The sequence below is a fragment of the Panthera pardus genome, unplaced genomic scaffold, assembly GCF_024362965.1.
Source record: "Panthera pardus isolate Hobbes unplaced genomic scaffold, ASM2436296v1 HiC_scaffold_27, whole genome shotgun sequence".
Classification (NCBI taxonomy): Eukaryota; Metazoa; Chordata; class Mammalia; order Carnivora; family Felidae; genus Panthera; species Panthera pardus.
This window is the reverse complement of record NW_026526843.1, coordinates 89,313,893-89,325,660: the sequence shown is the minus strand read 5'-3', so window position 1 is coordinate 89,325,660 and position 11,768 is coordinate 89,313,893. Positions and strand designations below refer to the sequence as shown.

At 39.8% G+C, this 11,768-nt stretch overlaps 1 pseudogene; it reads right to left on the bottom strand.

The window, feature by feature from the left end:
- Positions 1-503: 503 nt before the first annotated feature.
- On the bottom strand, positions 504-1,288 carry LOC109248030 (40S ribosomal protein S3a-like; annotated as a pseudogene).
- Between the last annotated feature and the right edge of the window lie 10,480 nt (positions 1,289-11,768).

The window sequence follows — 11,768 nt, the reverse complement described above, 5'->3', positions numbered from 1 at the left end:
CATTCATAATTTTTTGAGATTCTTCCAGATTATTTGGGGCCCTTCATGACATATTTGAAACCTTTAACAGCTTGCTTAAGACCTTTTCTGATGTATTTGACCCTTTTCTGACTATTCAAAATGATTCCTTTCTACTTCAGACACTTCCTTATTATTTAGTACCCTTCTTCACTTATTTGAGACTCTTTAAGAAGTATTTGAGATTTTTCTTGACTTGAGACTCTTTCTGACATATTTGAGACAATTTCCGACTTGCCTGAGACCTTTCCTGAGGTGTTTAAGACTCCTCCTTCCTATTTGAGATTCTTCCAGGATGACTGAGACACTGTTTGACATGTTTGAGATCAATCCTCCTCCTCCTCCTCCTCCTCCTCCTCCTCCTCCTCCTCCTTCTTCTTCTTCTTCTTCTTCTTCTTCTTCTTCTTCTTCTTCTTCTTCTTCTTCTTTTCACAAATGAGACTTTTTATTTGTCACCATTGAAAGTCTGAATTTTAAGCATATTTTTAGACTGATGGCTCATATTCATCAGCTTGTTCAACTTCAGCACCTGCCTCATCCTCAGTAGCTTTTTCAGGATGACTACCTTTACCATGAAACACCATGAGTTTTCCCAATTCAAACTTGGGCTTCTTCATCATTTTTACTTTTCTAACAAAGATGTCATGGAGTGGATAAATACATTGGCAAACATTTTCTGTGTCTTTCCCAATACTGTCTGGAATCAGTTTATTGGCCACTTCTTTTAAGTCATTTGTCTGCACCTCTAGGGTCATGATTTATATTATCTTCTGGATTTGGCAGACCTATTGGTGCTAGATGTAAGAGCTGTTCTAAATCTGATTGTTACAATTTTTAGGAAAACCAACACGGAGTAGGTGAAGCAAATAACCTTCAGTAGTCTTGACATTGACATGAGTTTTAATCATTGACTGCTTTTTTTTTTATATATATAACTATGGAGCATATTTTGTCACAGGTAAGATCTCTGCCATGGAAGTAAGTCAGGCAATTTTTGCCCAGTATATCCTCAGTAGTTAGCTTTAATTTTCTACATGCAATTTTATCATTCAGATCAGCAAGATTCACTTCAAAAACACCACCCTTGAGGCCATCAGATAAAATTTTGCTTCCTTGAATTCTTGTCATGAGTGTTTTTCCAATATTTATTATTAATTGAACATAGCTGGTGTTTTCACATCATACCAATCTTTCTTAGAAATTGGATCACTTTCTTCTTGGCTCCCTTTTTGCTGCCTTTCATAAGGTGCTTAATCTTGCCAGCTACCATGGTTCTGCCCTGAGCACTTCCTTCTTTTTTGAGACTCTTTCTGACTTCTCCATCCTAACATGTTTTTGATCCTTCCCTACCTAGTTCAGATTCTTCTTCACTTATTTCACCCTCTTCCCGATGTATGTGAGTGTCTTCCTGACCTATTTGAGACCCATCCTTATATACATAAGGACACTGGAACTTTTCCTGACATCTTTGAGACCCGTTTTGTTTTGTTTGAGACTCTTTCTGATAACATTGAGACCCTTCCTAACTTCTTTGAGACCCTTGCTGATATGTGAGCAACCCTTTCTGGTGTATTTAAGACCCATTGTGATGTATTTGAGAAACTTCCTGATTTAATTCTAAGTGCTGAATCAGTCCCTGATGCAGTCTTAAGAGGAGGCAAAAAGACCTTTAGCCTCAGACTTGAAAGACTTTTCTTCAAGCATTTAGTCAAAAAACGCTTATGACAATATATCAAGAAAAATCCATCAATGCTTTTTCCAACCCTTAACTGCAAATGGACAATGAAAACTTTTATTGGTCATTTTTCTAGGCTTTTAATCAAAATTTTCTATAATTCTGCCTAAGTATCAGTGATTTTCACTAGAATATAGTTTTAGCTATATATAATATATAGAGAGAGCCAAAATAATAATGTCTTACATGACAGAAAGCAGTTCATTACTCCCTCATGTTAACAACATCTGAGCATATGTAGTCTGGGGCTGCTCTGTCAGCACCAGGCTGGTTCTCAGGCTCCTCTGTCTTATGGAACTGCCATGATTGGGTGGAGCTTTGTGCATAGAGTCCAAGATGGCTCGTTAGCACATATCTTTTCTAGCCAGCAAGAAGTAGGAAGAGATGGGGGCAGGAACCTCTGCTCCTTTAAGAACATGACCCACAAATTGCACATATCAGTTGTGCTCCCGTTTGGTTAGCCAGAATGCAATCATATGACCATACCTAGCTGTAAAGGAAGGTGGGTAATGTAGTCTCTATCCTGGGAAGCCATTTTACCTTCTTAAGTTCAGGGTTTCTATTACTACAAAAAATAAAAATAAAATTAAAAAATAAGACTAAAAGTATGTTGGGGGAACAATTACCATTCTATTCACAGCCTCTCATTTTGAAACTTGGACATTTTTAATTTGGCCAAGAACCACCCTCCACCCAGCAAGAGAATAAAAAGGATTTTCCCCCTTTTCTGTTCCTTAACTTGGTAGCTCCCAGAGAAGAATAGTTTTTAATTCTGAGCCATGAAAGTCAAAGGGGGAAAAATGGTTGCTTAAAACTGGAGTGTTTATTTGTAATAAAAAATGCCTTGGGCTATTATACTAGTACCTAAAGACCAACCTGGATTTTGTAATTGAACATTTATGCAAGCAGAAAAAGAGCAGAACGTTTTGAGAGGCAAAGTATCAGATCACCATCTGGACCATAAATAATTTATACATTTTAGAGACTTGGAAATCACATGGGTTGGGAACAAATAATATACTAAATCTCAGTGAGGGGAAAAAAAATCTCTAAACACTATATCTGTGAATTGAATTTAAAGCCTAATGACAGTTCTGAGAATTGGATTAAAATGCAGGAAGGAGCCCTAGTTTTTATGTGAAACGAAATGAACATTATTCTTGATTTTTAAAACTATACAAAAGAACAGCTGAAGAAATCAAGCTTAAATCTCCACAATCTAGTCATGGGGAGCAACGAAAATTGAACTCCATGTACTATCTTTGGGTAAGTCTTTGAGATAAAACTCTTATCAGATCCTGACCTAGCAGTGACTTTACATGCTGGGCCCCGAGTTTGTGAAATATGGTAAATGCTTTAGCTGTTTTTGAGACAGTTTGCTGAGGTATCCTATTCCAGTACACTCGAGGAAAGACAGAACATGGTAGGAAGGGAATTCAGAGGTTGGTCCTAGTTGGAGTTGAGAGAGTGTGACAGCACCAGGCTGCCCCAGATCCTGTGGGTGGAGCATGAGGGGGTGGGGGGCAGGGGGCAGCGTGGAGCTGGGCATTATCATGAAGTCACAATAGAAGCTCTTCCACAGTGTAGCCAGAAGCCTGAAGCCTACAAATGAACTAGGTTAGGAGCTGGCAAGGTAACTCAATCACTGACCTTCGCCAAGTATTTGTCAGTGACCTTGGTCAGCCTTTACAGGCTCAGCCATGCACCTGCCAACCCCTCTCTGGACAGTGCCTTAAAGGCCCCACGGATGAAGCTTCAGCATTAAACTTCTGGGATGGATTCTAATGAGTTGGTTGGGCATTTTTCTATCGCACTGGGAAATGAATGATCATGTGTGGTCCCTCTGAATTTGAACATATGTGGACAAAAATGTGTGTTTTTGATCACTTAGAGTTTTAATTTTGTATTTATGGAAAGGGTTCTTTTGGGTGTATTTGGACATTTATTTTTTATCATACATCACTTTTAGATACACATATAAAGGAAAATTATATAACAATAAATTGATAAAAGTACTCCTGAGACGTTTTCACATTGAGAGCTCCACTTTTCTGAATCAGCTTTTTAAAATTGAGGTATAGCACACATACGTTAAAGTATGTAAAGCACACTAGTCCTAAAGTTGTTTGTCACATATATGATATCCTTATATGTGGAATCTAAAGAAAAACTCATTAAAGCAGATAGTAGGATGTTGATTACCAGGGGCTGAGGTGTGGGGAATAGGAGAGATGTTTAAGGGTACACACTTGTAACTAGTAGAGTAATAAGTCCTAGAGACCTAATACACAGTACAGTCATTATAGACAACAAAATTGTATTATAAACATTAAACTTGCTGAAAGAGTGGATCTTAACTGTTCCCGGCTCCAGAAGAAATGGTAGTTATGTAACATGATACAGGTGTAGTCTAATGCTACCATGGAGATCATATAGCAATATAAATGTATCAAATCTGTATGTCCTACACCTTAAACTTGCACAACATGATATGTCAAATCTCTCTCTCTCTTTCTCTCTCCTCTCCCCATATATATATATATATATATATATATATATATATATATATATATACTGATACCAAAGGATGTAGGGCAATCGGCACAACTTGGTGGGAGTATAAATTGATACAACCACTTTGGAAAACAATTTTACAAAATTACCAAAGTTAAATATATGCCTACCTTATGACCCAGCAATCCCACTCCTTGGTACATACCCAAGAGAAATGAGTGCATATGTCCACCAAACTACATGTGTAAGAATATGCATAGCAGCACTATTCAGAGTAGTAAACATTGGAAACAACCCAAATGTCCATCCACAAGAGAATGGATCAATGCATTGCTGGCGTATCCATGCAATAGAATAATATACAGGCACAAAAAGGAACAAATTACTGGCACACAGTAGTAATGGATGAATATTACAGACACTCTGATAAGTGAAAGAAGCCAAATACAGAAGAGTATAGACTGTGTGGTTCCATTTACGTCAAGTTCAATTAACAGGGAAAATGAATAGATTGTGATCGAAGATAAAATGATAATTACCTCTTGAGGGGTGGTGGCATTAACAAATGCAGTAAATGCTCATTATAAGACACTTAAACAATGCTGTCTAGACCTCTCTTTCTCCATGTATCTGCATAACTAACTCTCTCACCTTTAAGTCTTTGTTCAAATGTTACCTAGTCAGTGAGGCCTACCCTAACCACCCAGTTATAAATTGCAGTCCATGCCCCTCAACCCCTGCTCCTTTTTCTCCTCCTTTTTTACTTTTTCTATTATACCTCACACCTTCTAAAGTACTCTAGAATTTACTTATTTGTTATATTTATGCTTACTGCATTTTTTTAAGTTTATTTATTTATTTTGAGAGAGAGAGAGAAGAGAGCATGAGCAGGTCAGGGGCTGAGAGAGAGCCTTGAAGACTGATGTTGCAGACCAAGTCCAGAGGTAGTCGGCTATGGAATTCTCTCTTGCTCCAGGGAGGCTGGCCTTTTTGTTCTATTCAGGCAATCAAGTGATTGAATGAGGCCCACCCACATTATAGAGGGCAATCTGTTTTACTCAAAGTCCACTAATTTAAATGTTAATCTCATCCAAAAACACCCTCACAGAAATACTCAGAATGATGTTTGATCGAATATGTTGGAACCCCATGGCCCAGCCAAGTTGACACATACAGTTAATCATCACAGCAAGGTAAGGGCCAGTTGAGGAAAGACCTTGAATGCTAGTATTTAAGCTGTGAGAACCATTAAAGATTTAGAGGCCAGAGCATTGGAATGAGGAAGCCTGGAGGCAAAGAGAGAATTTAGGAGACTACTGTGATCATCCAGGCAGGAGGGAAAGCAAGATAATTACAGTGAGCCTGGAGGGGATGAAACAGAAGCAAGCAATATGGAACTGAGGAGACTTGGCAATTGACCAGTCCTGGGGGGTGAAGGAAAGTATGCACAGAATGACTCTGTTTCAAACCTAGGCAACTAGGAGGGGGGTGAAACCACTAGGAGAAATGGAGGAATTGGGCTACAGAAGATGCCTGTGTCCCTGGGGGCTCCTCTGATTGAAGGGCTTAGGGCATGTTCAGATATAATAAACCACCCCAAAACGGTGACCTAAAACCAATAGTTTGTTTTGCTCACAAATCTGAAGGTGACTGGGCTCACCTAACAATTCTCATTGGGCACAATGATGCATTGTAACATAAACTTTGTGTTGGTAACAGGAAATTAATTCTTCACATAAGAATTATTAAATGGATGATGAAAGTAAACACTGATAGAATCTTTTCTGCATAGTACCCACTGAACTTGTTTTTTTTTTAACTCATTACCATTTTTATCTACTGACACTGATTAATTCTAGATCCTACTTCATTGCCCTAAAAGAGAGGGAGAAAATTATCTCCTGTTTGTGGCTCTCCTGTGCCCAGCAAGTGTTCTGAGTTAGAGTAAGAAATGTCTAACATGCTTTAAAAGTAGAACTTGGTTGAATTACCTGTTTATCTTTTAAATTAATTTTAGATTTCTGTTTGATTTTAGTTTGATTAGATTTTATTTGTTAAATATTCTAGATCAAGCTTGAAGTTTTTAATTTTTTGAGAGAGAGACAGAGAGCAAGCACAAGTGGGGGAGAGGCAGGGAGAGAGGGAGACACAGAATCCGAAGTAGGCTCCAGGCTCCAAGCTGTCAGCATAGAGCCCGACGCGGGGCTTGAACTCACCAAACATGAGATCATGACCTGAGCCAAAGTTGGGACGCTTAAACCGACTGAGCCACCCAGGGGCCCCTTCAGGTTGAAATTTAATATAAGCGATATAATGTTTCTGAAGTACAATATGGCATTATGTTTCAAATGTCCTAGAATTTATTTATTTACTTGTGCTTATTTTGCCAAGTGGGCACCGTGGTGAATGCTGTAACGCATTACACAGATCTTACCTTTTGTTGTCCAACTTCAAGAGTATGGTCAGCAGACTGTCCTTAGACGTCCACCCTCTGGGGTCCACCTCAGCTGCATAGAACCACTGGGGGTAGCCCACATCCAATGACTGATCATTGCAGAGATACAGCCATCTCCATCCATCTTTGGACAAGTCCACAGAACTGTTCTAACTGCAGGGCTCCCTATAGGGTCAGCCAGGTCTGTCAACATGCCTGGGTCAAAACTTGACTGCTTCCTGTCCCCAATCCTGCTTACTTCCCCTCCCAATACCCACAGTGTTGATTCCGAGAGCATTTTTCCCCAGATTTATTAAGATATAATTGACATATAACACTCTGTAGATTTAAGGTGTACAACGTGCTGATTTGATACATTCATATATTGCAAAATGATTACAACCGTAGCACTAGCTAACACTTCCATCCCATCACACAGTTACCATTTTTTAATGGTGAAAACATTTAAGATTTATTGTCTTAGCAACCTTCAAGTATATAATAAACTATTATTAGCTATAATCACCATGCTGTACATTAAACCTCCAGAACTTGTTGGTGTTATAACCGGAAGTTTGTACCCTTTGACCGGTATCTCCCCATTTCCCCTACCTCCAGCCCTTGGTAAGCACCACTCAACTCTCTGTTTCCCTGAGTTGAGCTTTTTCTCAAAATTTAAAATCAAACTAACATGTGAACCAGTCCTACTTCTGGGTACATATCTGTAAGAGATGAAATCAGTATCTCTTGTTTTCTCTTGTTTTTGTTTTTTTTTTTTTGTTTTTTTTTGATGACAGTCACTAACAGGTATGAGGTAATATCTCATTCTGGTTTTGATTTACATTTCCTTGATGATTAGTGTTGTCAAGCAACTTTTCCTATATCTGTTGGCCATTTGCATGATTTCCTTCAAAAACTGTCTATTCAAGTTCTTTGCCCATTAAAAAAAATATTGGGGCGCCTGGGTGGCGCAGTCGGTTAAGCGTCCGACTTCAGCCAGGTCATGATCTCGCGGTCCGTGAGTTCGAGCCCCGCGTCGGGCTCTGGGCTGATGGCTCGGAGCCTGGAGCCTGTTTCTGATTCTGTGTCTCCCTCTCTCTCTGCCCCTCCCCCGTTCATGCTCTGTCTCTCTCTGTCCCAAAAATAAATAAAAAGGTTGAAAAAAAAAATTTTTTTTTAAAAATATTGATTTATTTTGAGAGAGAAAGAGAGAGCAGGGGAGGGGCAGAGAGAGAGGAAGAAAAGATCCAAAGCAGGTTCCACTCTGTCAGTGCAGAGCTTAACACAGGGCTCGATCCCACAACCACAAGACCATGACCAGAGCTGACATCAAAAGTGACTGAGCCACCCAGGTGTCTCTCTCTGCCCATTTTCAATTGAATTATTTTTTTTATTTTTTTTAATTTTTCTGCTATTGAATTGTATGAGTTCCCTATATATTTTGGATATTAGCCCCTTATCAGATATATGATTCATAAATATTTTCTCTCATTCTGTAGGTTGCCTTTGCATTTTGTTGATTGTTTCCTTTACTATGCAGAAACTTTTTAGCTTGCTGTAGTCCCACTTGTCCATTTTCGATTTTGTTGTTTGTGCTTTTGAGGTCATGTCCAGGAAAGCACTGCCAAGCAATGCCAAGGAGCTTTTTCCTGTGTTTTGTTCGAGAAGTTTTACAGTTTCAGGTCTTATGTTTAAGTCTATAATCCATTTCATGTTAATTTTGGGGAGTGGTGGAAGATAGGAGTCCAATTTCATTCTTCTGCATGTGGTTATCCAGTTTTCCCAACACCATTCATTGAAGAGGCTATCCTTTCCCCAATGGGTATTTTTGGCTCTCTTGTCAAATATTAGTGTGAGAGTTTATTTCTGGGCTCTTGATTCTGTTCAGTTGGTCAATGTGTCTATTTTTATGCCAATACCACATTGTTTTGATAACTAGAGCTTTATAGTATAGTTCAAAATCAGGAAATGTAATGCCTCCAACTTTAGTCTTCTTTCTCAGAATTGCTTTGACTATTAGGGGTCTTTTATGGTTCCATACAAATTTTAAGATTGTTTGTTTTATTTCTGTGAAAAATGCCATTGGAATTTTATTTTATTTATTTATTTATTTATTTATTTGCCATTGGAATTTTGATAGGGATTATATTGAATCTGTAGATGGCTTTGGCTAGTGTGGACATTTTAACAATATTAATATTTCCAATTCATGAGGACAGAATATCTTTACATTTATTTGAGTCTTCAGTTTCTTTCATCACAGTCTTGTAGTTTTCAGTATACAGATCTATCACCTCCTTAAATTTATTACCAAGTATTTTATTGTTTTTGATGCTATTGTCAATGGGATTGTTTTCTTTATTTCTTTTTCAGATGCTTTGTTGTTAGTGTATAGAAACACAACTGTTTTCTGGATGTTGATTTTGTATCCTCCAATTTCACTGAATCTGTTGATTAGTTCTAGCAGTTTATTTGGTGGAGTCTTTAGGATTTTCTGTGTATAAGATCATATCATCTGCAAACAAAGACAATTTTACTTCTTCCTTTCCATTTTTTTAAAATTTATTTATTTTGAGAGAGAAAGATAGAGAGCAAGCAGGAGAGGGCAGATAGGGAGGGAGACAGAATCCCGTGCAGGCTCCGCGCTGTCAGAGCAGAGCCCGATGCGGGGCTCGACTCACAAACTGTGAGATCATGACCTGAGACGAAAGTAAGGGCGGGAAGCCCAACTGACTGAGCTAACCAGGCACCCGTCTTCCTTTCCATTTTGGATGCCTTTTATTTCTCTTTTTCTGACTCACTGCTCAGAGCGCTTCTTAATAAACAATCCTGCAATAAACTATAAACTCCATCTCGGAGTCAGTTTACTGGAGAACCCAACCTACCACAGGCAACTTTCATTTTAATTCCCCAAAGATTGGTACACTCACACACAGAGGCATGTACATATACTATCGCTGGTTGATTGGCCCAGATGTGCACACCTTACCCAGGATGGACCAATCAGAGTCTTTCCCGAGGTGTATTGAACTTGGGAATCAGACAGTCTAAGTTGCTGCCCCTCTGTGGTACAAACCTGGAAAATAGGGGAGGGGGAAGAGTAACAAGTATTTCTGGTTGCTCACATCTTGCATGTCTCCAAGGGAACCTAGAATCATGATGAAGCCTTGCCCCACACCTGGAGATGGGGGCCCTTGGAAGCGTTTTTATGTTAATGATTGATGATTTTGTTGTGTACACCTGGAGCAATGAACCATTCTGTACTAGCTTGCCCATATTGCTTTGCACAAACATCAAGATTGATGACGCGCACGTAAAGGGAACCAGCTGTCCAGCTGGACTTTGAGAGGGGATAAAGCCAGCATGAATGTCCATTTTCTGGGCTACCTGGCTAAGGAGGAAGCTGGCATGCTTACCTGTCTGAAATATGCATTCTACCATCAGGACGACCGTGCATCTGTCTTCTCCAAGCTCCACAGTGAGCCCAGCAAGTCTCCTGCAGTCTTTTGATTTTAGAGCCAGACCAGAGAATAATAAACGGCAGCCTGGAGACAGGAATATCTCTGCCTTGGCAATCGTTTTTCCTCCTAAAGCTGATCTACCACAAGAGCTCAGAACACATCCACCTGCCCCAGAATCATCTTGGTTACACATGCCTCTCTTACCCACAGGCGAATTTTGAACCTAGGACCTCTTTGAACTGCTTTCCAGTCAAATAAAATATATCCAAGAAAGGTAGAGACAGTGCTCACAAATATCCAAGTCATACATCAGTGAGTTCTTCTTCAAACATTAATTCTCTAATCATGAAAGTAATAAATATTCACTGTAAAGAAAAAAAAAATGTAGGGGGCACCTGGGTGGCTCAGTAAGTTGAGCCTCTGACTTCAGCTCTGGTCATGATCTCACATTTGTGAGTTCAAGCCCCACATCGGGCTCATTGCTGTCAGTGCAGAGCCTGCTTTGGATCCTCTGTCCCTCTCTCTCTGCCCCCACCCCCCGCTTGCGCTCTCTCAAAAATAAATAAAACATTAAAATTTTTTTTAATTAAAAAAAAAACTTAGGGGCACCTGGGTGGCTCAGTCGGTTGTTTCCGACTTCAGCTCAGGTCATGATCTCACAGTCCGTGAGTTCGAGCCCCGCATCAGGCTCTGTGCTGACAGCTCGGAGCCTGGAGCCTGCTTCGGATTCTGTGTCTCCCTCTCTCTCTGCCCCTCCCCTGCTCATGATCTGTCTCTCTCTGTCTCAGAAATAAATAAAAACATTAAATATATATATATATGTATACTTAGAAAATACAGAAAAGTACAAAGGAAAAAAAATAAAAGACACCCATAATTCTACCACTCAGGGACCACCATTTCAAATATATCAGTTAATGATTTTGTTTCTCCTTGCACACAGATAGGTATGCACATACTACGCCTACAAAACTGCGATCCTGTGGTACATACTGTTTTGAAACCTGCTTCTCTCATTCAACAGGATAGGTGCCCTTGTCATCATTTCTGAGGGCTGCATTAAAAAGAAGCATCACAACCTACTTAATCACACCCTCACTGCCGGACATCCAAGCTGCCTCCCAGTATTTGTTAGTATAAAAAAATCCTATTAAGAGCATGCCCGCACATATATCCTTGTACACTCTTCAGTTTATTTTTGTTTCCCAGGTGACCCCAGCTCCTCCAGCCTGCCCAGTTAATCTTTTCCTTTAATATCTAAATGAAATGCTAGAGACTCCATTCCACAAGCACCTCCCCCAGAGTCACCCAGGGGGTTCCATTTCTCCTGGCCACCTCTCACTCTGCCTGTTTATCCCTCCAAGCACGTCACCTTCTTGGGCATTTCACCTTCTGCCCTCTTTCAACATGACTTTGTCCCTCTTCCTTCATCGGCCCAAGGGGCACTAGCGCATGGCAACTGTGTGTAGCTGTCTGTAACTGAGGTTTGCGGGAATGAAAGCCAATCACGGCACAGCAAGAAATAACTTCAAATTCACACCAGATATTACTGCCTCTAGAAAGTTGCTGGCCATTCTCCATCATTTGGGGACTTTTTAGTCGTGAT